The sequence below is a fragment of the Bubalus kerabau genome, chromosome 20, assembly GCF_029407905.1.
Source record: "Bubalus kerabau isolate K-KA32 ecotype Philippines breed swamp buffalo chromosome 20, PCC_UOA_SB_1v2, whole genome shotgun sequence".
Taxonomy (NCBI): domain Eukaryota; kingdom Metazoa; phylum Chordata; class Mammalia; order Artiodactyla; family Bovidae; genus Bubalus; species Bubalus kerabau.
In genome coordinates this window covers 16847814-16875658 of record NC_073643.1, presented here as the reverse complement: position 1 = coordinate 16875658, position 27845 = coordinate 16847814, and the positions used below count along the sequence as shown (strand labels likewise).

Sequence of the window (27845 nt, the reverse complement as noted above, 5' to 3'; positions counted from 1 at the left end):
CACTCATCACTCAGCTCCAATAATTTTAACTCGGCTACTCCAAACCATTGGCCCTCCGAATCCCAGCCGCCCTTTCATATCTCCATAAACACTGCAGTGTGCGCCTGCAGGTGGTGAGCACATTTTAGAAATATACTGCCAGGCCACTCTCCACAAAATGAACAGTCATTCCTTCACATCAGGTTAGTTCTCTTAAAGATGTCTTTTTAGGGTGTCTGTTTTTTTTCAAATTGGGATTTAACAATTCTCACGCCGTTCTTTTGATGGTCCCTTCTGTTCTGTAACAGTTCCCGCTCCTTTTAAAAGTTTCATCTCCTTGCATTTGGTTTGTTGAAGATAACCGGATCATTTATCTTGCAGGATGTCCCACATTTTGGACTGGGACACTTGCTGCTTTGTAGTGCCCCTTAATTTGTTTTTCAGTCCCCTTTATTCCCTGTAAACCAGTAAGACATCCAGGGGCTAGAATAATTTCAGGATCAATTCCTTTTTTTTTTTAAGGCAAAAGTGTGTCCAAGTTGATGCCGTATTATTTGATATGGCAACTCCTTGAGGGCCTGGCAACCCACTCCAGTATTCTTGCCTGGAGAATACCATGGACAGAGGAGCCTGGCGGGTTACAGTCCTTGGAGTTGCAAAGAGTCGGACACGACTGAAGCGGCTTAGCCTGCACACACGCACTTCTTAAGGAGCACATCTGATCTGGTTACTCCACTTGTTGTGATAGGTCAGAGGCTCAGGCAGTCAAGTAAGTGGATCCCTTAACAAGCAGAGAACATGGGTTTGGACTTTCTCATTCCAATTCCAGACTCTGCACTTTTAGCCTCCACAGCAACCCCCTCTCCACATGTTGCAGGATAAACAAGTGCTCTGCCTTGATAACCCTTTGTCTCTTTCTGGACTCCCTGTGCCCACCTATCCTTCCCCAATACTGAGGACAAAGGTCAACCCACTAGTTGTAGGTCAGATCTCATGGTTTAAAGTGGAGAGGAAGACGAGGTCAGTGCTTTTAAGCACCAGGAGGTCGAGGTGTGGCTTGGGTGCCCCCTCTGTCCTCTGGGTCACGGTCAGAAGTGGCAGAGCTGGGGAGGGTTTGGGGAGGGGGTCATCACTGCATTTCTCTCCAGCCCTAAACCCTTCCAGATCTGGGCGCAAGTGCCTCACACCCATGGTGCCAAACGTCAAAGGGGTTGGGAATGACTATGAAAGAGTCTTACAAATAGCTAAAAAAGAAGAGAAGCGAAAGGCAAAGGAGAAAAGGAAAGATACACCCATTTGAATGCAGAGTTCCAAAGAACAGCAAAGAGAGATAAGAAAGCCTTCCTGAATGACCAATGCAAAGAAATAGAGGAAAACAATAGAATGGGAAAGACTAGAGATCTCTTCAAGAAAATGAGAGCTACCAAGGGAATATTTCATGCAAAAATGGGCACAATAAAGGTCTGGACCTAACAGAAGCAGAAGATATTAAGAAGAGGTGGCAAGAATACACAGAAGAATAATACAAAAAAGATCTTAATGACCCCTGTAACCACGATGCTGTGATCACTCACCTAGAGCCAGCATCTTGGAGTACGAGGTCAAGTGGGCCTTCAGAAGCACCACTACAAACAAAGCTAGTGGAGGTGATGGAATTCCAGTTGAGCTCTTTCAAATCCTAATAGATGATGCTGTTAAAGTGCTGCACTCAATATGCCAGCAAATTCAGAAAACTCAGCAGTGGCCACAGGATGGAAAAGGTCAGTTTTCATTTCAATCCCAAAGAAAGGCAATGGCAAATAATGTTCAAACTACAGCACAACTGCATTCATTTCACATGCTAGCAAAGTAATACTCAAAATTCCCCAAGCTAGGCTTCAACAGTATGTGAACCCAGAACTTCTGGATGTTCAAGCTGGATTTACAAAAAGAAGAGGAACCAGAGATCAAATTGCCAACATCCAATGGATCACAGAAAAAGCAAGAGAGTTCCAGAAAAACATCTACTTCTGCTTCACTGACTACCCTAAAGCCTTTGACTGTGTGGATCACAACAAACTGTGGAAAATTCTTAAAGAGATGGGAATACCAGACCACCTTACTTGCCTCCTCATAAACCAGTATACAGATCAAGAAGCAACAGTTAGAACCAGACATGGAACAACGGGCTGGTTCCAAATTGGAAAAGGAGTACGTCAAGGCTGTATATTGTCACCCTGCTTATTTAACTTCTATGCAGAGTACATCATGAGAAATGCTGGGCTGGATGAAGCACAAGCTGGAATCAAGATTGCTGGGATAAATATCAATAATCTCAGATATGCAGATGACACCACCCTTATGGCAGAAAGCAAAGAAGAATTAAAGAGCCTCTTGAAAGTGAAAGAGGAGAGTGAAAAAGCTGGCTTAAAACTCAACATTCAGAAAACAAAGATCATGGCATCCGGTCCCATCACTTCATGGCAAATAGATGGGGAAACAATGGAAACAGTGACAGACTTTATTTTGGGGGGCTCCAAAAATCACTGCAGATGGTGACTGCAGGCATGAAATTAAAAGATGCTTGCTCCTTGGAAAAAAAGTTATGACAAACCTAGACAGCATATTAAAAAGCAGAGACATTACTTTGCCAACAAAGATCCCTCTTGTCAAAGCTATGGTTTTTCCAGTAGTCATGTACGGATATGAGAGTTGGACCATAAAGAAAGCTGAGCATAGAATTGATGCTTTTGAACTGTGGTGTTGGAGGAAGACTCTTGAGAGTCCCTTGGACTGCAAGGTGATCAAACCAGTCCATCCTAAAGGAAATCAGTCCTGAATATTCCTTGGAAGGACTGATGCTGAAGCTGAAGCTCCAACATTTTGGCCACGTGATGCAAAGAGCCGACTCATCAGAGAAGACCCTGTTGCTGGGGAAAATGGAAGGCAGGAGGAGAAGGGGACGACAGAGGATGAGATGGTTGAATAGCATCACAGACTCAATGGACATGAGTAAACCTCAGGAGATGGTGAAGGACAGGAAGTCTGGAGTGCTGCAGTCCATGGAGTTGCAAAGAGTCAGACACGACCGAGAGACTGAACAAGAACAATGTGAAACAGTGTGATCACACTCAGTCTTTACCACAAATCTCCCATTTCCTCATTTTGCCTTCTTTTCATGCCCTCTTCTGCAGAGATTTTTCTCTCCTGGTGAGACGGGGTTTTTACTGGCCTTACCTGTCCTGTCCCTCCCTTGTGGGGCAGGGACCTTTGGGAACAACCATACGCTGAAATTACATGCCAGAGGTGGCAAGATGGCAAGAGAAAGGCGGCTGTCATAGGTGCTGTCCTCTAAAGCCTCTGAAAGTCCTACCTGAGGGTCTACATCCACCCTGCAGGCAGGAAGAGACCCCCACGAGAGGCTCTTAGCCACATCCTGGGCACAGGGATCCCAGGGAGCTGAGGGGTGGAGGAGGCAGAGAAACAGGAAAAGACTAGAGGGAGGAGGGCTGTCTGATTGGAACTAGAGAAAGCGCTCCCAGCAGGCTCTGGCACTGGGTGTGTTTCTCTTCAATTCACCACAGGCCATGTTCTTTGTGTCCACGCATGAGCTGTGCCACAGGCCTCGGGCCTCCTAGAGGCTAAGGATGTATTTGTTCTTGCCTTGTGATGTGGTGATGACCTCTGCGCACTGCTCTCCTTCATGTACAAGGAATATTTGTAGAGATTCTAACTTTACAAGGTCATGAACCCTCACAATGACTCTTAGAGAGAAGGATCATCATCATCACCCTCATCGGTCACTCGGATACAAGACTCAGAGCGTGTAAATGCTCAAGGCTCCCCCATGGTGAAGCAGCTGGGACAGGACCTGAATCCATATCCCTGGAAATCAGAGCATCTTCCCCTATGACCACCCCAGCCCCTGCCTCACCGGCCCCCACCACCATGCACACATACAAAGTTTGCTTCAGAGTAACAAGAGGGCTTGGCACCACTTTCTTCAGGACCCAGGGACTCTCTGGTTGAGAGTGATGGTTGTGTGTGCTCTGTCTGTGGTCAGCGCCCCATGGGAAAGGGTGCGGAGTGGGCCAGAAGTGTCGGCAGGGTGTCCCTCTCCCGTTCTCATTAACGAAAGCACTGGTACTGCCCGGAGTTGGGGGGTGGGGGTCTCCTTGGGGACACATTCCTTGCTGCTGTTATTACTATTGATGTGGTTTGTGATTTCACCTTTTAAAATTAAAAATCACAGTTTCTCCAATCCAGAGTCATGTATGTTCATTTTGAGACCGTTAGGAAATGGAGAAAAGCATAAAGAAAAGCCATCTTGTCTAGTCTCCTGCCACTGCCAGCCACATTGAACGCAGACTTGGTGGGTTCCCTTCCTGCTTCCTGTTGCCCCCTCCCTGTTCCCAGGGGCCTCTCTGCCTGGAGCCTCATCTACAGACCCCGCATGCTCTCCTAGGGCAGGGTCCCACTACCTGAGAGGCCTGGCAGAGGGAAGGACAGTGTTATTAGGGAGAACTTCTTCCCTTGGTCCCCTCCCTGCAGGCTCACCTCTGCCCAAGGTCACTGCTCTTTTCAAGACCCAGGAGACTAGCAAGACACTCGGTCCTGCCAGACTGGTAACCGTCCCTAATCTCCTTCCTTCTTTTGGGCCCCGGGGTGCAGCCGCCCACACCTTTGTGAATAATTCCTCCCCAGGTTACCCTGTTTTGAATGAGCCATCTACTTGCTGTTGGGAATTGGACTGCCTCACGTTCTGACTCACTGGTATTTCAAGACCTTTCCCTTGACGCTCCCACTGCCGCCGTATTTCCTGAGGCTTCCGCAGCCAGGTACAGAGCCTGGAATAAACTTGGCCATCCCCAGGAAGGCAGGCTTTGGATTTCCTCTTTCCTGGTAGCACCGCCCCCTGCCTGCCCTTGCGCGGAGCACCACCAGGGCTGTGTCCACATGTTCCGACGGGAAGGGTTCCCTGCCTCTACCCACACCTGAGCACCTCCAGCTCCTCTGGCCCCTACATCGCCACTCAAGTCACTCCTTTCGCCACTAGAATTATCTCCATGAGGTCCCACTAGAAAAGGACGCTGTGGGAGAGGAGAAAGGAACTCTCTGCACACGATGCTGCCTCGGACCCCCACTCACTGCCTGGCTGAGTCTACTTGCCCCTCTTATCTTGGCTTTCGTGAGGCCTCCCCCGGCGATGCCTTCTCTGCGCTCTGCATTCTCGAAGCTCTTCCCACAGTGCATTGTAACCCTCCTCCTGAGGCCCATGAGGGCAGGCACCGTGTCCTGCTCACCTTTGAGCTGGCACCCACCACAGGGCCTGGCCCACAGTAAACACTCCATTAATAAGCTGAATATGTACATCTGGGACATCCTCCACTGTCAGCTTTTCCCATTACTCGTGTTGGAGGACTGCTTCCAGCCCGAAGAAACCCTGACTGGAAGGAGCCGGTCACTTCTTCCTGACATTCCGTATATACAGTAGAATCCATCTACCTATCCCCACAGGCACTGTGGAGATGGGGCCCTAGACAGGTGTGTTTGAGGGAGGCGGGGGTGGGGAAGAGAACAGAATGCGCACCTCTGTCAGAGACTTTCGTGGGGTTGTTGAAACGGGGGATGCAGATGGGAAAACAGCACCAGGGACTCGAGAAAATTCTATCCCGTCATTTTCCAAGAACAAGGTATGTAAAAAGATGACAGTGCTGCTCATGGCCCTAGGAAGATAGGCTTCAGAGGCAGTCTCAGTCTTCTAGAGTCACTTCTGAATTTATCTACCGCATCTAACTTTACCTCCTCGTGTGGGGGTCAAGGGAGCTTTGTGCCCTAGTGAAATATTTAAAACCTTCCCTTAAAAGGGAAATATGAAAACTGTCTATTTGCCCAAAGAAACACTAGAAAGATAATGCAAGGAGCGAGTGAAGTGGTGACTTCCGGGGTGGAGGATCCAAGCAGCCTGTAGCAGAGAGAGCAGAACTTCTCCATTATACTTTTGGATATTATTTTGACTTTTGAATGGTAGGAACCTATAACCTATTTAAAAAATAAAATTACATTTGAAAAATCTTCCTTGAGAACAGCAATAGCTTCCCTGGTAGCTCAGATGGTAAAGCGTCTGCCTACAATGTGGGAGACCCGGGTCCGATCCCTGAGTCGGGAAGATCCTCTGGAGAAGGAAATGGCAACCCACTCCAGTATTCTTGCCTGGAAAATCCCATGGACCAAAGAGCCTGGTAGGCTACAGTCCATGGGGTCGCAAAGAGTTGGACATGACTGAGCAACTTCACTTTCTTTCACTATATATATATATAATAACAGTGTTTAAGATAACGAAGTGTCAATGTACAAGCAGCTTGCTTTGGGGGGAGGCTATAGCATTATGTAAACATCTGAGCCACAATGTATCTTCCAATCTAGTTACAAGAAAATTACAGGGCCAAGATACTGAGGTGGTGAATACAGAATCCTAAACATCATAAAGATCAGGCCATCTAAAAACCAACCACACAGAAACACAGTAGCAGCAAATTGGTAGAGAAAACAAACTCGCTTCCTCCTAAGTGTGGCCATTTGGTTGTCAACAGTTCTGCAGGCCCGGCAGGAGCTTTGCAAGTTGCCACATGTTGCATGAATGACAGGATTTGGGGTAGAAGGCTGAATAAAAGTATTCTGGGCACATGCTAGTTTTGGTTCACAAATTCAGTCATCCTTAATGACTCACTTAATAAGTTACCGGTAAGAAGGGATTAGTTCTCCCTAAATGACGGTTGGAGAATTGTGTGGCATTCACTGAGAAGAGTAGAAGAAAGGACTCATATGTTTGGAAAGCAATCTGCATCCATCAGGAGACTTCTTGCAACTCCAGTGGCTTCAAGACCACTTTGAAAATGGCTATGTTAGAATTATGGTATTGGTACAAATTTACAAAGCTATCCTGCTCTGAGATGGCCAAAGTCCTAGGGAATTTGGACTCTGTGATGGAAATGACCTCCTTCCCCATCCAATTACGCTTTTTGCCAGTGGGAAGCAGCCCTTCAAACAATGGTCCTTCTTAAGTACCAGCTTTGGCACCTGGGACAACTTTTCTAGAAACAGCTTGCTGGGTGTGTTGCAAGGGAAACACTTGGGGAAAATCTTTTCAACAAGGCAGTTCTAAGAACTGCTAAGAATTGAGTAGCTCCACCCTCCTGACATTTTTAACCATGGCTAAGCTTCCCTGGCAGCAAGTGATGATACTTTTGAGGCAAGTGTTTTAGACCCTCTTGCTTCAGGACACTCTGATCCTCCCGACCCTCTGGTCCTAGGATCTTTCCAGCATCTTCCCTGTCCTGCCCTGTCTCTCATGTCTAATTTTACACCATCCTTTGGACTTAGGGATCCTCTTGGGCTTCCCTCGCTTTGATTATCTTGTGTTATCATTTATGGCCTGCACCCACTCTTCTTCTTCTTATACCTGGCCATCACTCCAGTGGACCAAAGAGGAGCTAAGACACAGTCAAATGAAATCCTCAAGGCTCTTGAATCCAAACACTTCTACTCCTTCATCTGCCATCATGTACACTTAGGAACAAGTCTATATTAAGCCACATGGCATGGATCTGTACTCCTAGGAACTGAGAATATGTGAGCATATAGGGTTGACAGTCAGCTGGTTAAATACTGAATTATTTTCCTGTCACTTGGAACAGTCATTGTCCCACCACCTAGAACCCTTCCCTGGAACTCCCTGGACCTTCCCCTAAACCTGCAGCTTCAGGGGCAATGCCTGGCCAATCAGAGGCAGGAGTTGGGGGTAGAACTTTGGGTGGGTACTCTTGGCCAAAAGCCATTCTGATAGGTCGATACCTGAGACAGACTAGTGGTTACCTGTCTCAAATATCAACCCTTTACAAGTGAGCCATGGTCTTGGAGATTTCCGGATAAAAAGATGAAGAGGAAAATAGTCAGACAAGCGACCGTTGTACTGATAACTCCCAGCCAGCAGCCTCTCCTCTTCAAAGGCTGCTCCAGAAGTGCAAAGTCTGTTTGCAACAAGCAGATGATTTACTAAATACTGCCTTTTGCCAAATTCCCAGAGGCCCTTGAATGCTGGGTGCTAATAAAGCTCAAGTTATTATTAGGCATGTGGTCTATGTAGGTCACTGCCAAGTGCTGGCAAAGAAAACCAAAGAAAACAAGTTAACTCCAGCTAGAACGTGGGTGAGGAACTGCAACCCCTTCTCCAAATGGGAGATGTGTCTGACATCTTTTTTGTCTCCAGAAGGACTTGGCTTCCTCACCTGTAAACAGAGGGGCATGTCAATGACCCCCTTCACCAGTGTCTCTGAACAAGAAATAAGCCTCTTTAGGGAAAAAAAAGTAGGGGAATCCACCAGGGAAAGCAACTGGGAGATTCAGCCTCATTCCGAAGCTTCAGGTTTCTGTTTTTTGCCACACTGCAGAGCTTAGCTTTGGCTGTACCTGGCAGCCCCAGAGAGGGACCGTGGCCATCAGCAGCGGCAGGAAACAGCTCCAGGAATTCAAGGTCTTGACTAAAGGAAACAGTAGATGTGTGCTTCCAATTCTGCTTGGACACAAGGCTTTTTTCCAGATGCTCACAGGAAGATGACTTGCAGCAAGCTTGCGATGCTTTGGACAAAGTTCAGGATTGTTCTTTAGAGAAAGACCTCTTCCTGAGCCGTAAGGAACACACGCATTTCCCAAGCATCCTGTTGGGCGGGGATGTCTCCTCTTTAGCTCTCTGAGCTGGAAGGGCATCAGCGTAGGCAGGAAAGTCGGCTAGAGAACTTGTGGCTGTTTGTCTGGGGGAAGAGGGTGAGGCTAGAGGTGCCTCGGGGCCAGCGCTGGAACCTAGATGCCAGAGCACCCTCCCAGGGAAGAAGAGCCAGGACAGGCAAGCGGGCAGGGGATCTGCCTGTGCTCCTGTGCCTTTTGAAGGGAGGTTTCCAGGCTGAGTCATCCTGTCTGAAGCTGGCAGAGAATGGGAATCCCTTGGGAGAAAGAACAGGAAGAACCAAATTCAGGCCAAGCCAGAGGGAGGGGGCAGGGTCACGGAATTTCTGGGACAGAGGAGCCCAAACTGAGCCCTGAGCATGCTTTTTTTTTTTTTTTAGGAAAATTAAAACTCAAGCTACTGTACACTTTTGTTTTACAGGACATTTGAGGTAAACCCACACCTATAGTTTTATTTACGTACTAAATAAGCACGTGTGGCACTTGTTCGGTGCCAGGCACATTCTTCCAGAGTTTGACAAGTTTTAACTCATTCAGTCCCCAGGACAATCCGAGGTCCTGGGAGGAGTCCCGTTTCCTGAGGAGGAAACGAAGGTGAGGCAGAAAGGGTCTAGTGACTTGCCCAAGGCGAGTAGGAGCTGGGACTGGATTCCCGGCAGGCTGGCTTCCACGTCTGCTTTCAACCTCCCCACTTATTTTTTAATAGTTTTTTTTTTAACATACAGTTTAAGATTTATAGAAAAATTAAGAAAGCACAGAGGGTTCCAAAACATTCCTTATCCAGTTTCTCCTGTTACAGACATCTTATGTTAAGATGGTCTACTTGTTACAATTAATGAACCAGAACTGATCGTTATTCTCAACGGAAGTCCACAGTTTATCTGGATTTCCTGAACTTTTTCCTAAGGTCTTGTTCTGGTGCAGGATCCCACTCAGGTTCCTGCAGTCCTCAGGTCTCCTTAGCCTCCTCTTGGCTGTGGCAGGCAGTCTCTCCGACAGTCATTGTTTTCAACGACCTTGATGGTTTTGAGCAGTGCTCATCAGGTGTCTGGGGATGTGTCTGATGGGTTCTGTCATCATTAGACTTGGGCCCAAGCCTCAACTTTTAACAGTTCCAGTGAGCTCCTGCCAGGCAGGTGCCAACCTAACGGGGACCTGTGCCCCGTTTGGCAGAAATCCACACTAGGTACTTTTTCTCTTATGTATCTGTTTCTATTCAGAAGGAAAAGGAGGACTCTGTTCGGTAGTTTGCCGAATCATCTGGTTCCAAGTAAAGAGAATCGCTTCCCCGAGACTCTCTCGCTGGGGTAAGGGCCTTGGTCTATGCTAGTTTCCATCTTCCAGGGTCACAGCGTGCATGTGGTCCCTCCAGCCAGGCCCTGCTCATCCGTGTTAAGACTCAGATCCTGGCACAGAGAAGCATGAAGGGAGCAAGTGGGGACTTGGTCCTGAAGGACTCTGGAGGGTTCTATTTGCTTCCTTTCAGCCAACACTTCCTCAAGATTCCCATGAGCCCAGAGCCACCACCCACACCCCATGCGGGGCCAGCTGCCTCCCAGCTGCCAAGGCTTGGCTCTCTCTCTAACCTCTCCACTCCCGCTGTCTCTTCTGAGGCCCCTCCTCAGCTTGGGCACGTACATAGAAGCTCTGCCACTCCCCACCTTCCTCAGGTATTGTCTTGGCAGGTGGCCCTCCTTCCTAGATGATAGACCACACCATCAAATGGATCCTGACAGTCTAGACTGGGAACACAGCCATTTGATTTTGCCAGGGAGAATTCTGATCAGAAACATGTTTACACATGAGGGAAGTGCTTGAGATACAGTCCTGAGATGATAAAAATACATGCCACCTTCTCATAAAACTAAAAATAGCATGACCATATGATCCAGCAATCCCACTCCTGGGCATATGTCCAGACGAAACTATAATTCAAAAAGATACATGCCCCCGTATGTTCACGCTGCACAGTAGCCAAGACAAAGAAGCAACCTAAATGTCCACTGGCACGTGAACAGATAAAGAAGATGTGGTACGTACATACAATGGAATATTACTCAACCATAAAAAGGAATGGAATAATGCCATTTGCCGCAACATGAACGCAACTAGAGATTATCATACTAGGCAAAGTTAAATCAGAAAGACAAACACCACATAATATTACTCATGTGTAAAATCTAAAATCGACACAAATGAACCTATCTATGCACTGGTCATAACAAACACCCTCTTCCAACAACACAAGAGAAAACTCTACACATGGACATCACCAGATGGTCAACACCAAAATCAGATTGATTATATTCTTTGCAGCCAAAGATGGAGAAGCTCTATACAGTCAGCAAAAACAAGACCAGGAGCTGACTGTGGCTCAGACCATGAACTCCTTATTGCCAAATTCAGGCTGAAATTGAAGAAAGTAGGGAAAACCACTAGACTATTCAGGCATGACCTAAATCAAATCCCTTATGACTATACAGTGGAAGTGAGAAATAGATTTAAGGGCCTAGATCTGATAGATAGAGTGCCTGATGAGCTATGGAATGAGGTTCATGACACTGTACAGGAGACAGGGATCAAAACCATCCCCATGGAAAAGAAATGCAAAAAAGCAAAATGGCTGTCTGGGGAGGCCTTACAAATAGCTGTGAAAAGAAGAGAAGCAAAGGAGAAAAGGAAAGATATAAACATCTGAATGCAGAGTTTCAAAGAATAGCAAGAAGAGATAAGAAAGCCTTCTTCAGTGATCAATGCAAAGAAATAGAGGAAAACAACAGAATGGGAAAGACTAGAGATCTCTTCAAGAAAATCAGAGATACCAAAGGAACATTTCATGCAAAGAGGGGCTCGATAAAGGACAGAAATGGTATGGACCTAACAGAAGCAGAAGATATTAAGAAGAGATGGCAAGAATACACAGAAGAACTGTACAAAAAAGATCTTCATGACCCAGATAATCACGATGGTGTGATCACTCACCTAGAGCCAGACATCTTGGAATGTGAAGTCAAGTGGGCCTTAGAAAGCATCACTACAAACAAAGCTAGTGGAGGTGATGGAATTCCAGTTGAGCTATTCCAAATCCTGAAAGATGATGCTGTGAAAGTGCTGCACTCAATATGCCAGCAAATTTGGAAAACTCAGCAGTGGCCACAGGACTGGAAAAGGTCAGTTTTCATTCCAATCCCAAAGAAAGGCAATGCCAAAGAATGCTCAAACTACAGCACAATTGCACTCATCCCACATGCTAGTAAAGTAATGCTTAAAATTCTCCAAGGCATGCTTCAGCAATATGTGAACCGTGAACTTCCTGATGTTCAAGCTGGTTTTCGAAAAGGCAGAGGAATCAGAGATCAAACTGCCAACATCCGCTGGATCATGGAAAAAGCAAGAGAGTTCCAGAAAAACATCTATTTCTGCTGTATTGACTATGCCAAAGCCTTTGACTGTGTGGATCACAATAAACTGTGGACAATTCTGAAAGAGATGGGAATACCAGACCACCTGATCTGCCTCTTGAGAAATCTGTATGCAGGTCAGGAAGCAACAGTTAGAACTGGACATGGAACAACAGACTGGTTCCAAATAGGAAAAGGAGTTCATCAAGGCTGTATATTGTCACCCTGTTTATTTAACTTATATGCAGAGTACATCATGAGAAACGCTGGACTGGAAGAAACAAGCTGGAATCAAGATTGCTGGGAGAAATATCAATAACCTCAGATATGCAGATGATACCACCCTTATGGCAGAAAGTGAAGAGGAACTCAAAAGCCTCTTGATGAAAGTGAAAGTGGAGAGTGAAAAAGTTGGCTTAAAGTTCAACATTCAGAAAACAAAGATCATGGCATCTGGTCCCACCACTTCATGGGAAATAGATGGGGAAACAGTGGAAACAGTGTCAGACTTTATTTTTCTGGGCTCCAAAATCACTGCAGATGGTGACTGCAGCCATGAAATTAAAAGATGCTTACTCCTTGGAAGGAAAAGTTATGACCAACCTAGATAGCATATTCAAAAGCAGAGACATTACTTTGCCAACAAAGGTTCGTCTAGTCAAGGCTATGGTTTTTTCTGTGGTCACGTATGGATGTGAGAGTTGGACTGTGAAGAAGGCTGAGCACCGAAGAATTGATGCTTTTGAACTGTGGTGTTGGAGAAGACTCATCAGAGTCCCTTGGACTGCAAGGAGATCCAACCAGTCCATTCTGAAGGAGATCAGCCCTGGGATTTCTTTGGAAGGAATGACGCTAAAGCTGAAACTCCAGTACTTTGGCCACCTCATGCGAAGAGTTGACTCATTGGAAAAGACTCTGATGCTGGGAGGGATTGGGGGCAGGAGGAGAAGGGGACGACAGAGGATGAGATGGCTGCATGGCATCACTGACTCAATGGACATGAGTCTGAGTGAACTCCGGGAGTTGGTAATGGACAGGGAGGCCTGGTGTGCTGCGATTCATGGGGTCGCAAAGAGTGGGACACGACTGAGTGACTGATGTGATCTGATCTGATGAAACAGACAGAATCATGGACATAAAGGGTAGAATAGTGGTTACCAAAGAGGGAAGAGGGATGGCCTTGGAGTGTGGTGTTAGCAGATGCAAATGATAATACATAGAATGGATAAACAACAAGTCTTACTGTATAGCAGGGCAAACTATATACAATATCCTGTGATAAACCATTAACAGAAAAGAATATGAAAAACAATGTATAATATGTATAATTGAGTCACTTTTCTGTATAGCAGTAATTAACACAATATTGTAAATCAACTATACTTCAATAAAAAAAATTTTTTTAAGTACATGCCACCTTTTAAAACCACAGCAACACAAGACGGGAAAGCTGCAAATGGAAGTGCATTTAAAACCCAGCAATGGGCTGCAGGTGTGGAAAGAAAAGTTTTTAGGAAAATAATAGAGGGACCAGAGTCCTGCCTTCATTGTCACCTACATCTTGTCCCAGCTCAGAGCTTCACCACGTTCCAAGGCAAACTCCCAATGAAAGCTGGCTGTATCATCAAGGGACGCAGGGTAGGCATTTCCAGGCTGCCTCCAACAGGTCACAGCCAGGACTTCCCATCTCTTTCCCTCCTTGCCTTCAGTCTGAACAGAGCTGACAGCTTCCTGGTTCGTTTTACCTTCCCCACCCTCCTTGTGCTAGGTTGAATTAGTCTCAACTCCTCACCCTCTGCGGCATCCGAACTCTTTGCCCTGTAACTGCAGATCTGCAGATCCCCCAGAATCTCCAGGAGGTGCGGGAGGGAGCTTCCCTACCCCATGATTTTAGGCTTGGCCAGGGTGAAGGAGCAGAGGTGGCCATGCAGTGGTTTGAAATGTGCTTGTGTGACTGGGCGTGTCCTCTAATGCCTCTCCCATCACCAGGAAAAGAACATGCCCCAGCTAGGTTGCTGGTCCCTGGAAGATGACAGGCTCACAGAACAGACCTGGATCTGAAAGACAGCCTGGGGACTTCCCTGGTGGTCCAACTACATCCCACATGCCACAAGTAAGAATTCGTATGCTGCAGCTGAAGATCCCATGAGCTACAACTCAAAAAAAAAGTCCTACAGGCCACAACACCTGACACAGCCAAATAAATAATTTTAAAAATTAAAAAAAAAAAGAGCAACCTTAACCCAACTCAGCTGATCCCAGTTAAGATGAGCCAAACCCCAGCTGACATGTATGACAAACAAACGCTCCCTGCCACCGAGCCTTCAAGTCATTTCGTACCAGCAATAGTCCCTGCATAGGGATACACAGGAGGAAGGTTTCTGGCAAGGAGAGACTTTATGTGAAATGAAGGCTTCATGTCCCAGGAGACCATTCCTAGCTTATTGGAGTCTTTTTTTTTTTTTTTTTTGCGGAGATGCCACCGTCACTGGAACTCACCTCTCCCAAAATGCATTGGTGTGTTAGTAATAACAGTAATTAGCATTCACCTGGGGTTTTACAGGCGGGAGGCAGTAGCAACATACAACTATCTTGTTTGGTGGAGAGGCCGGGATTATCACAGTCATTTTGCAAAGAGAAAATTAAACACCCAGACGAGTTGGGTGACTCACCAGGACCGGACCAGGAGGCAGCCGCCTTAAGAAAGAACATTATACGGTACTCCTCACCCAGGAATGGAAGTCACGTGAGTGCGCGCACACGCACACGCACACGCGCCTTTGTACCCGCGCATGTCTGCTTTCTCACCTTTTCGTTATTAAAGGGATACACGCCAATGGTAGGGAAACGATACAGAAACGCTGAAAGCGTTAAGAAAATTAAAGTTTGGAGAATTCTTAGCAGTACAGTGGTTAGGACTCTGTGGTTCCAGTGCAGGGGGCACGGGTGCGACCTCTGGTTGAGGAGCTATGAGTCCGCAGGCCACACAGCTCAGCCAAAAAAAAAAAAGTTTCCATTCTATCCAGATCAGATCAGATCAGTCACTCAGTCGTGTCCGACTCTTCGCGACCCCATGAACCGCAGCACGCCAGGCCTCCCTGTCCATTACCAACTCCCGGAGTTCACTCAGACTCACGTCCATCGAGTCAGTGATGCCATCCAGCCATCTCATCCTCTGTCGTCCCCTTCTCCTCCTGCCCCCAATCCCTCCCAGCATCAGAGTCTTTTCCAATGAGTCAACTCTTCGCATGAGGTGGCCAAAGTACTGGAGTTTCCGCTTTAGCATCATTCCTTCCAAAGAAATCCCAGGGCTGATCTCTTTCAGAATGGACTGGTTGGATCTCCTTGCAGTCCAAGGGACTCTGATGAGTCTTCTCCAACACCACAGTTCAAAAGCATCAATTCTTCGGTGCTCAGCCTTCTTCACAGTCCAACTCTCACATCCATACGTGACCACAGGAAAAACCATAGCCTTGACTAGACGAACCTTTGTTGGCAAAGTAATGTCTCTGCTTTTGAATATGCTATCTAGGTTGGTCATAACTTTCCTTCCAAGGAGTAAGCTCTTTTAATTTCATGGCTGCAGTCACCATCTGCAGTGATTTTGGAGCCCAGAAAAATAAAGTCTGACACTGTTTCCACTGTTTCCCCATCTATTTCCCATGAAGTGGTGGGACCAGATGCCATGATCTTTGTTTTCTGAATGTTGAACTTTAAGCCAACTTTTTCACTCTCCACTTTCACTTTCATCAAGAGGCTTTTGAGTTCCTCTTCACTTTCTGCCATAAGGGTGGTATCATCTGCATATCTGAGGTTATTGATATTTCTCCCAGCAATCTTGATTCCAGCTTGTTTCTTCCAGTCCAGCGTTTCTCATGATGTACTCTGCATATAAGTTAAATAAACAGGGTGACAATATACAGCCTTGATGAACTCCTTTTCCTATTTGGAACCAGTCTGTTGTTCCATGTCCAGTTCTAACTGTTGCTTCCTGACCTGCATACAGATTTCTCAAGAGGCAGATCAGGTGGTCTGGTATTCCCATCTCTTTCAGAATTGTCCACAGTTTATTGTGATCCACACAGTCAAAGGCTTTGGCATAGTCAATACAGCAGAAATAGATGTTTTTCTGGAACTCTCTTGCTTTTTCCATGATCCAGCGGATGTTGGCAGTTTGATCTCTGATTCCTCTGCCTTTTCGAAAACCAGCTTGAACATCAGGAAGTTCACGGTTCACATATTGCTGAAGCATGGCTTGGAGAATTTTGAGCATTACTTTACTAGCGCGTGAGATGAGTGCAATTGTGTGGTAGTTTGAGCATTCTTTGGCATTGCCTTTCTTTGGGATTGGAATGAAAACTGACCTTTTCCAGTCCTGTGGCCACTGCTGAGTTTTCCAAATTTGCTGGCATATTGAGTGCAGCAGTAGTATTTTGTTTGTTATTTTAAATGCATTTATATTAACTATATATTTCTGTAAGTTAGAAGCATACTGCATATATAAGAATATTTCCTATGGCATTTAAAATTCTTTATAAAGAGTTTTTAATGAACAGTTTATGTTCTATGACTTATTCTAATTTGTTTAAACATTCTCTATTATTGTAAATGTAGCCTGTTTCTAATTTTTTTTGCCATGGAAAACTATGTTTTGGTGAAATCTTTGTAGGTACTACAAAAATTTGGTGAAATCTTTGTTGGTGAATACACGGTATGTGCTTAATGAATGGTAGCTGGTATAAATCTCTGTCTACATTCCTGATAATCTCCTTAGAATAAACTTCCAGATGAACTTCTGGGTTAATAGGTTTTAACATCTAAATAGTTTTTGATACATATTGTCAGCTGCTTTTCAGATAGGATGTCCCAAATGGGACAGGCTTATAGAACAGACCTGGATCTGAAAGACAGCCTGGGGACTTCCCTGGTGATCCGACTACACCAGGTGACAGCCATTACTAATGATAATGTTGGAGGTGCCCCTTCGCACAGCCTCCTCACTCGTACCAAGCGTTTTCTTTAAAACAAAGTATTAATTTGATTGGTGAGAAATAGTAGTTCATCGTCACATTTTTCATTGCTGGTGAGACTAAGTTACAGCAGGAATTTCCGTGGCTGTCCAGGGGTTAAGACCTCACCTTCCAACACAGGCAGTGTGGGTGCAATCCCTGGTCAGGGAGCTAAGGTCACACATGCCCTTGGCCAAAAATTCAAAACATAAAGCAGAAGCAATATTGTAATAAATTCAATAAGGACTTTAAAAGTGGTCCACATCAAAGAAAATCTTTAAAAACTTACCCCATAATCATTCACAGTAACAGGAGCCCTCTGGATCAGAGCCTGGCACAATAGTTTTGAATGAACAAATGACCAAAAGGGGAACCACCACATGTGCGTCTGAGTAGGACTCCTAAGACCGTGCTAAAGATTGAAGCTGTTGATTGCGTGGATGGGGGTTTATTCCTGGTCCTTTCTAGATCCGTACAGTCAATTGAAAGTACTTCCAAAGGGACAAAATGCTGGGATAGAAGTGAGGTGTGCAGGTGTCCATTGGGGAGATAGGATTGAGAACAGGTTGCCAGGTTTGGGGACAGGCCAACGCTCACAGGAACACTCATCAGAAAAAAGAGCTGGGAATGTAGCCGCTGGTCAGTAATTTGGGGGCTGGAGCTGCCAATGGTGCTGTGGTTCCTCCAGTCAACACCCTGCCCCCTCCAGCACACACTTGTGGTCACAGGGTGTATCTGGGCTCTGCAGATAATTCTGCTCTCAGGGGGCAGTTACGACTGTGAACTCCAGCTTTCCCATCCGACTGCGTCATGATATGACTCAGACACTAGACTGGCTGAACTGGATTAACCCCTGCCCCACCCCAGTGTTTCTGTTCCTCTGGGCCTGGCTGAGACCTCCTCCTCCCTGCCCTAGGTGGGGAGTCCCACTTCGACCTAGAGTGCCCTGGTAGTAGCAATACTGATTACCCTGCCTTGTAATTTTTCATTCACAAATCATACGCCTCTCCTTGAAGCAGACTATCTGAGGGTGGAGGAAGGGTTTTTGTGGGTTTTTTTAATTATCTTTGTATCTTCACCAGCTAAGACTGTGGGAATGAATGAAGGAATGCATGCAGGCTCCAGGAGTCTCCAGAGTGCACCAAGAATAAACTCGGGCCTTGGAACCTGGTCGGGAGAAGTAGCCTGAGATTACTCTTTATTAGTAAAGTTTCATGACGTGGTTTTGTTGGGTTGAGAAGTTATAACTCGGGTATTAGTCTCTGTGTTTAGTTGACTTTGGGGCACAGACTACATCCCACATCCCCCTACCATGAAGTTTTCTGTTTTTGCTCTAATTTAAACCAAGTCTCAGCCAAAGCAAGGTTTTTTTAAACCATCTGCCCAGCTTTCTTCTAACAGAGTGGTTTTCAAGCTTTATTGAGTATGAGAATCATCTAGAGTACATGTTCAAATATAGAAAGCTGAGTCTCTGCTTTAGCGTTTCTAACAAGTTCCCACTTGATGCTGATATGCGGGCCACACTCTGAGAACCACTGGTCAAAATGTTTTCATCCAGCCCCTGGTCAAGGTGCCCAACTGACTTTCTACCAAGTCAGTTCCTGGGCCAGGGCTCAGGTCTGTTCATTCCCAGGAGAGTTTGATCTGTCTTTTCTTGGCCTTCTGCATAGGCACACGGGACAATCCTGGCCTGTGTTAAAAGGTCATCAGGACCTAAAAATGACTGCTACAGGATCTGAGACCTCATCAGGCCCCCTACTAGCTTTCTGGAGAAGCACGTGAGCTTCAGGAAATGGAAAAATACATCGTGGGAAAACCCCAGACTTCAGGAGCCAAACTTTGGACAGCAGACAGCAGCAGCCAGGCGCCTCACACACCCTCTTCCAGAAGGGGACACCTGGCTATCACCTGTGAGTCTCTGTGTACTCTCCACTCTGCCTCAGCCCCTGTCCTCTCTGTCTGATGACCTTTACAGGAGAAGGTGAGAACCTGGGCTAAGACTGGCTTTCCAGCAGCTTCCCTGTCATCATTCAAATAAAATCCAGGCTCCTGACCACAGACTGAGCCTGCCGGGTGCTTGGACTGCGTCTCCCTTCTCTCCACCTTGTTGGTACACTCTGACCTGCTGGCCCTTGGACGGCAAGCTCATTCCCATCCTGGAGCTCAGCGGTTGCTCTGTCTGCAAAGCTGGGGGTCCACAGGGGACAGAAGGTGGGCTGGTCAGTCACCCCCTCTCCAGAATGAGCTTCCTGTTCACCATCCCTAAAGCAGCTCGGCCTCCCACCTGGTCCTTTGGCCTCGAGCACTTGTTGCCATCTGATGCCACCTCCAGAAGGGAAGCCCCCTGGAGGGAGACCCAAACCTTGTCTACCTTTCCCAGCTGTGTTGCCAGGTACATCCCAGCACATCATCCTTGCTCAATAAGAATGTAAGGGATGAGTCTTTGGTCTCCACCAGGTAGACTGTGGAAGGCAAGGACTGGCATTCCAGACCTGCGCTCTCAAAGCCAGAATCTGGCTCCAGGCCCACTGCCTAACAGCTGGTTCAGATGGGAAGAACTGAGGCTACAGGTGAGGTTTCTGTCACCACCCCCATCGCTCTGGACAGGCGCTTCCGACTGGATTGTCCTGACCTGCCAAAGGGTGGGATAACAGCTGTGCTGTCTGCCCTCATGAGGGCGTCAAGGCTCAGATGAGGAAACGACTGGGAAAGGGCTGTGCCAGCAAGAAGGTGCTGACAAACCCGAGGCTTGGGATGGTGAAGCTTCTCCACGGCTTTAAAGCTGAATGTGGCTTTTTTTTTTTTCATACACAAAAATAAACTCAAAATGGATTAAAGACCTAAAGGTAAGACCAGAAACTATAAAGCTCTTAGAGGAAAACATAGGCAGGACACTGTTCAACACTCTTTCCCCAGAAAGATCCTCTAGGACCCACCTCCTAGAATAATGGAAATAGAAACAAAAATAAACAAATAGGACCTAACTTAAAAGCTTTTGCACAGTGAAGGAAACTATAAACAAGATGCAAAGACAACCCTTAGATTGGGAGAAAATACTAGCTAATGAAACAACTTACAAAGGATTAATCTCCAGAATATACAAGCAGTTCATGCAGCTCAATACCAGAAAAACAAACAACCCAATCAAAAAGTGGGCAGAAGACCTAAATAGACATTCTCCAAAGAAGACATACAGATGGCTAATAAGCACATGAAAAGATGCTCAACACTGCTCGTTATTAGAGAGATGCAAATCAAAACTACAATGAGGTATCACTTCACACCGGTAGGAATGGCCCTCATCAAAAAATCTACAAACAATAAATGCTGGAGAGGGTGTGGAGAAAAGGGAACTCTTTTGCACTGTTGGTGGGAATATAAATTGATACAGTCACTATGGAGAACAGTATGGAGGTGCCTCAAAAAAACTAGGAATAAAACTACCATATGACCCAACAATCCCACTACTGGGCATACACTCTGAGGAAACCATTTTTAATGTGTTTATTTTTGGCCAGGCCACATGGCATGCAGGATCTGACCAGGGATGGGACCTGCATCACCTGTACTAGAAGCACTGAGTCTTAACCACCACGCTGCCAGGGAAGTCCCCACATGCGGCATTTAATTTTAGACGAGCTTTTCATTCTTGTAGTCAAAAAAAAATAAAGCATTGTTTTAATTTCTTCATAAGCTTAAGGCAACCCTATCACAGACTTTAAATATCTAAGGAATTCCACATGAATTCTGGAATTGGAAGCCCTGCTAAGAGGTCCTTGTTGTTCAGTCGCTAAGTCGTGTCCGACTCTTTGCGACCCTGTGGACTGTAGCCCGCCAGGCTCCTCTGCCCATGGGATTTCCCAAGCAAAACTACTGGAGTGGGGTTGCCATTTCCTTCTCCTGGTCATTTCTTTGCTTCAGATTTCCTGCTCACAAATGCATTTGTCTGTTATGCTCTCCAGGTGGGCCTTTCTGCTTGGCATTAGGTAACTGAAGGTCTGAGTTAAAGAACAATTTTGAGTCCACATTCCCAGCCCTACGGACAGTTGAGGGAGGATCTTAAAAATCAATTTTAGATGACTTTAGATAAATGGCTCAACTTGAGAGATCTGAACCTCCCACAGGCCTGAAGTGGACTCCAGACATCTCTGGTCTTCCATTTCTCACCTGGATAAGGAATTAAAGGAGTAAATTCCTTCTGGCAAACACTGGAGAAGAAAAATACAGGATGCCCAGTTTCATCTGCATCTTACATAAGTAACAAACAATATTTTAATATAAATACATCCCAGGAGATATTCAGGACATTCTTATACTTTAAACAGTATTCATCAGGGACTTCCCTGGTGGTCCAGTGGTTAAGACTTCGAGCTTCCACTATAAGGAGCATGGTTGGGGAACTAAGATCTCACATGAAAGGCAGCACAGTGAAATGAATAAATAAGCTGTTTTGTTTTAAGTATTCATCATTTATCCATGTGCTCTATATTTTACCTGGCAGGGTCTGTTTTGATCGTTGAGTCTTGGGTCCTAGGAATGGAGGGACGTGATGGCTCTCACTTTTCCTCTTTCACCCTACAAATGAAAAAGGTTTTGCTCTTAGTCTCCACTTGCTCCTCCCTTGTTCCTCCCTCCTGACCATGACTGGTGGGTCATGGGCAATAGATGGACATGACCTCAAGTCACCCCGCCTGAGCTGTAGCTGAAATGCTGCCCACGCAGCCACGCTGCTTGGAATCAGCAGGGCACTTACCAGTGTGAGGATGCCGGGAAAATGCTCAGGTCCTAAAACAAACCAGGGCAGGCATGTTTTATAACTAGTGGGAGCCTTTGATTCTTAGATAAAGGGACTTGGAGACCCAGAACATTTCCCTAAATGCAGAGCAAAACTCTGGTGTCAGCTTATTTATTTTAGTGTTGCTAAATGCCACTTTTAACACTAATAATACCTCACACCCCTGTTGTGCTTTTCATCCAGGGATGGCCAGGTGCTGTGTTCACATTAAGCAGCACAGCCCTGAAGCCCCTGGATTACATCATTCGACAGAGAGCTGCTTCCAGGTGGAACAGACCAGAACAGAAGTTAGGACTAGTGGGATCTGAACCTGAGCTGGGTGGTGGACATTAGGTACATATTCCCCAACCCACACGGTTATACTCCTAGCCCTTCAAGCACAAAATTGGTGCTACCTTCTTTTTCAAAAGTCCCCTGCCTTTGGCACAATGATGAACATAGCAGGTGCTCAATAAATGTTTGCTGAGTGTCTGGATGAATGACAAACAAGTCCGTGAACCTAGAGGTAAACCTTGAGTTCCTTTATTTGCTTTATTTTTCTGTGTGTAGGGCATGTGGCAGCAGCTGTCGGTCCTATGTCAACATCTCAGATGGTTTAGCATTTCTTTCTTTTTTTTTTTTTTATGTAACTTTTCCCCCCTTTAAACAACCTGATTTCTTTTGAAAAATATTTATTTTTTTATTTTATTTGGCTGAGCCAGGTCTTAGCTGTGACCCACAGGATCTTCTATCTTTGTTGTGGCATGTGGGATCTCCTTCCTTGACCAGGGATCGAACTGGACACCATGCATTGGGAGCGCAGAGTCCTAGCCGCTGGACCACCCGGGAAGTCCCTGTTTAGCATGTCTGCGCACAAAGTCTCTCCTGGAGCTTCTGCTCCCAGCAGCACCTGCATCTGTATCAGAGGATGGACCACGGGCAACGGGAACGGCCTTGGCCGTGTTCCCTGCATGTCCTGCCCCTGCAGCCCTTTAACCGATGACAGAGGGCTACAAACTCTCCAATTCCCTCATCCCTGATGGGGACACTTAGGTGTCACCTACAGTGCCCCTGAGGGGCTGTGCCAGCATTACCCTTCCAGGGATGTGGCCTGACATTCATGCCCTTGTCTGTCCTCCTCCCCTTCCCAGGCTTGTTTCTCCACCCTACAGGACACTTCCTAATGAGTCGCTTTCACTAGAATCTCCCCTCGGGGTCTGCTTCCGGGGAACCCAGCTTGCCACTGGAGCATTTTGGCTCTCATCTTCTCAATGGTGCTGACTTTTTTTCTTGGACCAGGAAGAACCTTCTAGGAGAAAACAGCAAGAGCCATGACAACTACCCATCTTACTGCTGGATGAAGAGCAAGAGAAGATGAGGACCAGGTTAGGACTTTACCTCCACAGGGGCTGGAATATAGAATTTCAGCCTGGAATTTTCTTGAGCAAAGACAGCACAGCTATGGGACCTGGCCAAGTAAGCTTCCAAGTATTCACATAAGCATGTGGTTCTTCTTACAGGCTCCCCACCTGGGGGCTCTCTTCAGGCAAACCCCTGCAGGAGGAGCAAGTCAAGACCAGTGCTTGCTAAATGATCAATGCAAGATGGGAGGTCAGGCAGGACCTAGAGCGTGGGTGTGTGCTAAGTCGCTTCAGTCATGTCCAACTCTTTGCGACCCTATGGACTGCAGCCTGCCAGGCTCCTCTGTCCTTGGGGATTCTCCAGGCAAGAATACTGGAGTGGGTTGCCATGCCCTCCTCCAGGAGGACCTCAAAAAGAGAGTGTTTTTCGTCTTCTCCCATTTACATCAAGAGAGCCCAGGAGCAAAATGGTGGGGGTGGGCAGGCTGAGTCAGTGTGATGGGTCAGGGCCCTGTTTCCTCAAAAAGACATTGAGAGAGTCATTTCTGCATACCCTGGGGGCTTTCTGGTCCCAAGACTTCTCGTTTGTAGAGATCAAGTTCAGATGTTTGGAGGGGTGAGTCCTCTTTCCATCCAAGGGTTCCAAGCAGACCAGATGGGCTGGCATTTAACAACTTTCCTGGCTGCACAGCAGGGACCATGGCAGGGGTAGGCATCCTTCAGCTCCCTGAGAGTTTGTTGGTTTGTTACATTTTAAACAGCTCCGGCGATGCTGCCGTAACCTACTTCAGAGGGAAACATTTATTATTAACATTGGTTTAACACTTAACTTTCTAGGGTATTTGTGGATGACACAGTCATACATCTGCCTTTTTATAGTGCTTCGCAGTGGAGCACAAGACCTTCTGGCTGACACCTCATACATCATCAAAATTAAGATCTCTAGGCAAGCAGACCGAAGTAGGACAGGGGCGTGGCGGGGCCAGCGGCCGGGGCTGGCTCTGATGGCTCCCAAGTTAACCTTCCTTTAGAGAGAGACTGTTTCCATTAAGGAGCAAATTATTCTTAACATTAAGACATCTTTGTTTCCATGACGACCCACAACAACCTGAAAGGGACGGTCCATGGTGGCCATACGGCCAAGTGATGCTTTCGTCCTCATTGGTGGCTGGTGGGGATGAATTCAGGGATGGGGGTCAGCCAGCCAGGGCTCAACCTCCAACTGCCGGGCATTCCACACTCAGCTCTCCTGTGTTAAAGCCAGAAGAAGCCTGGAAATCTGCAAGCCAATGAGAGCAGGTCCCCCATTTTTGTTGGGCCGGGGGGTGGAGGCGCTGCTCTGGGTCCTCACTGTGGAGCATGGGCTCCAGAATACATGCAGGCTTCAGTAGTCACAGCATCCAGGCTCACTAGCTGGGGCACACAGGCTTAGTTGCTCCACTGCCTGTGGGATCCCAGCTCCCTGACCAGGCATCAAAGCCACATCCCCTGCATTGGGAGGTGGATTCTTAACCACCGAACCACTAGGGAAGTCCCTCCCCTATCTTTTATAAACATAACTGTATCATCATAGTGTCAGAATCTGCTGGAGACAATAATAACTGATAACTATGAAGAAACAGTTGACAGAAGATAATAACAAAAGGGGAAAATAGCTTTTTTTTTTTTTTTTAACAGAACTTCTCTTTAAGGTCCAGCACTGACATTTCGGGGTCTCTTTTGTCTGTCTATAAAAAGAAAAGTGAGAGCCGTTATTGTGTGTTTTCATAGGCTCAAACCCACGAGCCCCCTTTTCTCACTCAAACTGGCCAAACGTGACAGCTGGCAGGGGGTGGGGGGGGGGTGAATTAACTTTCCACTGCTCTTCAGAGGAGATCAGCCTTATCTGGGCCATAAAACCTGTCTGGGCTTTCTAACAAAGGACCTTGAACTTTCTGTTGAAAGGGAGCAACAATTATTGTCCCTCAGTTCTGAGTCTATAAGCATTTTTTGAGGAGGGTAAAAGAGAATCAAGAAAAAACAAATTTCCTGAGAAGTGAGTAAGGACCCTACAATAGCCCTTGGGGGAATTCTTGTTTGAGACACCGACAGAGTGGCTGCTATGTGCTCTGGGCTGTTAAGAATGGCCTGCGTGGGGAGGAAACGTAAAACCCGTCCATCTGCTGGGGCCCTCCTCCTCCTCATCTTTTTGCCAGTCCTGTGACATTAACAACGTTGTCTGACATTTGCGTCAGGCATGAGATAACGGGCCTGATGGTCTCCAAACAATACGTCCAGAGAGGAATAGAGTGTTACAACTCGAAAAAGGACACAGGAGAGGAAAGAGAGCTCTCTCTGCCCTGCTCTGTCACTGGTCAGTAAGATTCCCCTCAAGGCATCGGACCACAGCAGATGGAGAAAAGCAGAGAATGCCTTCTGGGGAAAAAAACCCACAGTGGAAACTGCTGTGAGAATTGTGAAAACATCACTTTAAGCCAGAGCTTTCCTGCACTGATGTCCTTTCTCTGAGTCCAGGCTCCAATCTGTAGGAGTCAGTACCCAGTTACGCTGTACCATTGGTCCTCTGGACAGCAGGTTCCACCGCCCCGGATTGAGGGGCTGCAAAAGCCTCAGGTGTGGAGGACCTTCGTTCCATGTCACTGTATAGAAGGAACCTGAGCATCCGCAGAGTGTGATGTCCCAGGGGGCCCTGGAACCAACTGCCCACGGATCCTGAGGGACGACTGCACCTTTTGTCTTTAGTTCCTAAATGATGGGACGTTGACGTTTGTGTCTGCAGGACTCTCAAACTGTAGCAATGCACCAGATACAGATGTCTTCATGGTAGGAGGGACTGGGGCTTTCTGTCCCATAACCTGCATGCTAACAGCGGGGAGGCTCAGCTCTCATCTGACATAACCCTGTTTAGATGGCTAACCTGAGGGCACACGCTACTTGGGGCAAAGGTAACTAGCTTTGCTATAACGATGTCATAAAGATGACTGAACAGGATTAGATGGCTGGGTGCTGATGAACCGTTTAGGGCCGCTGTAAAACCACCGGGCATCGCAGGGCTCCCTCCAGCTTCTGGGGACCTGGGGTCAAGTGCCCATCGGATCCTGCTCATCCCTCCTGTGTGAGATCCCCGACCTTTCATTCTGCTCCACGACCCATGCCCTCCCCACCCTCCCCGCCCTCCCCTACTGACATAAGCCCCACAGGGAGTTGTCACTTCCCTCCTCCCAGGCATCCTTGCTCCCCCTGACGTCTGCAGCCCAGCACTCTGGCTTTTCCTTTGACCCAGTGAACCTGCAGGCAACGCCTTTCCAGGCAGCGGGTGGGAACCACTTCTGAGTCACACCGGGGAAAAGGAGACGTGATGTCTAAGAACGTGCCCTGGAGGCAGAGCGGGTCGTGTGCGTGTGTGCACACGCATGTGTGCACGTGCGTACCTTTCATTAAGGGACAAGGAAAACCAAGCTGGGGCTTCGCCACCTGGTTCCCGTGCAAACTCTCTACCCCCAAGCCCAACAACGGCTGAGAGAAAGGGGCTTCTTCAGAACCCCAGCTGCCCTCCCCCAACTCACTTGGCCCCAGCAGACTCTAAGGCTGAACTTCACCCCCCTTATCATCTTTAAAATGTCAGTTAAGCCCCTTGATCTGGCCTCGAGCAAAGGTAACTTTTGAAGGAAGTGATATTATGGATTCCCACTGGAATGGACAGACACTCTGCCCACCCCAGCCCTGATATATAGACCCAAATAAACACACAGGAGGAAGGAGAGGGGTAAACTCCCCCAGGTCTTCTCATGATTTGTCCTGAGCATCAGGTGGGCCTAGTGGGCAGGGCAGGACTCCAGGGCCAGACTGCTTAGGCCGGCATCCCAGCTCTGCCAGTGGCAGGTTCTGAGGCCCTGGGCAAGTCATTTAACCTCCTAGTGCCTCCAATTCTTTTCTGAAAAGTATAAGTTCCTCACCTGTCATGTGGGGCTGTCAAGAGGATCCAGTGAGTTCAAGCACACAGAGGCTTTGGACCACACCTCACCGCTGTAAGCACTCTTCAACTTGCCTTAAATGCAAAACGAAGATGACTGTGTCCTAAGAAAGGCCAAGGAACTCAGCCACTTTCTCATGCTACTTCCCTGTACTGACCGTTTACACTGAAAATGAGGACATAGAAATAAAGGGTAACCACAGTTTCTTTTCCCTTCAGCAAGATGAGGGCAGAGAGTATTGGTAAAACATCTGTGTATGGAGAAGTGAAATAAGAAAACAAGAGTCTGATGCAGCGTTTCCATTGTTCTGGAAGAGATGACCTAGAGATGCATGTGCATTTATGAAATACTAACTACGTCACCTTGGTGGTGCCACATGGGAGTTAAAAGTTCTGTGTGCATTTAGAACCGTCACAGTATAATCTAAAGATGGAACGGTAAAGATCATGCTAATATTAATAAACAATATGCATGAATGTATACTTGGGACAGCATTACCTCGCAAATAAAATCACGATGACAGATCAGAGAGAGACCACCAAAGAAAGGTAAAAGGCTTTGTGTTTTAGGACCTCCAACGACACTTTTCCTGCTTTTTTGGATGAGGGGCCCCACATCTTCATTTT

General features: G+C 46.9%; 1 protein-coding gene across 6 annotated transcripts in view; it reads right to left on the bottom strand.

Annotated features, from left to right (window-relative positions):
* Nucleotides 1-14911, bottom strand: part of SNRK (SNF related kinase) — a 141289-nt gene extending 126378 nt beyond the window's left edge. For 2 of the 6 annotated variants that reach the window (XM_055557991.1, XM_055557989.1), the window contains exon 1: nt 14774-14900. The gene's annotated coding sequence lies outside the window, so the exon portion shown is untranslated. Of the gene's footprint in view, nt 1-14773 lie in introns of all 6 variants that reach the window. The other 4 variants (XM_055557993.1, XM_055557992.1, XM_055557988.1 and 1 more) reach the window with 4 other exon arrangements.
* Between the last annotated feature and the right edge of the window lie 12934 nt (nt 14912-27845).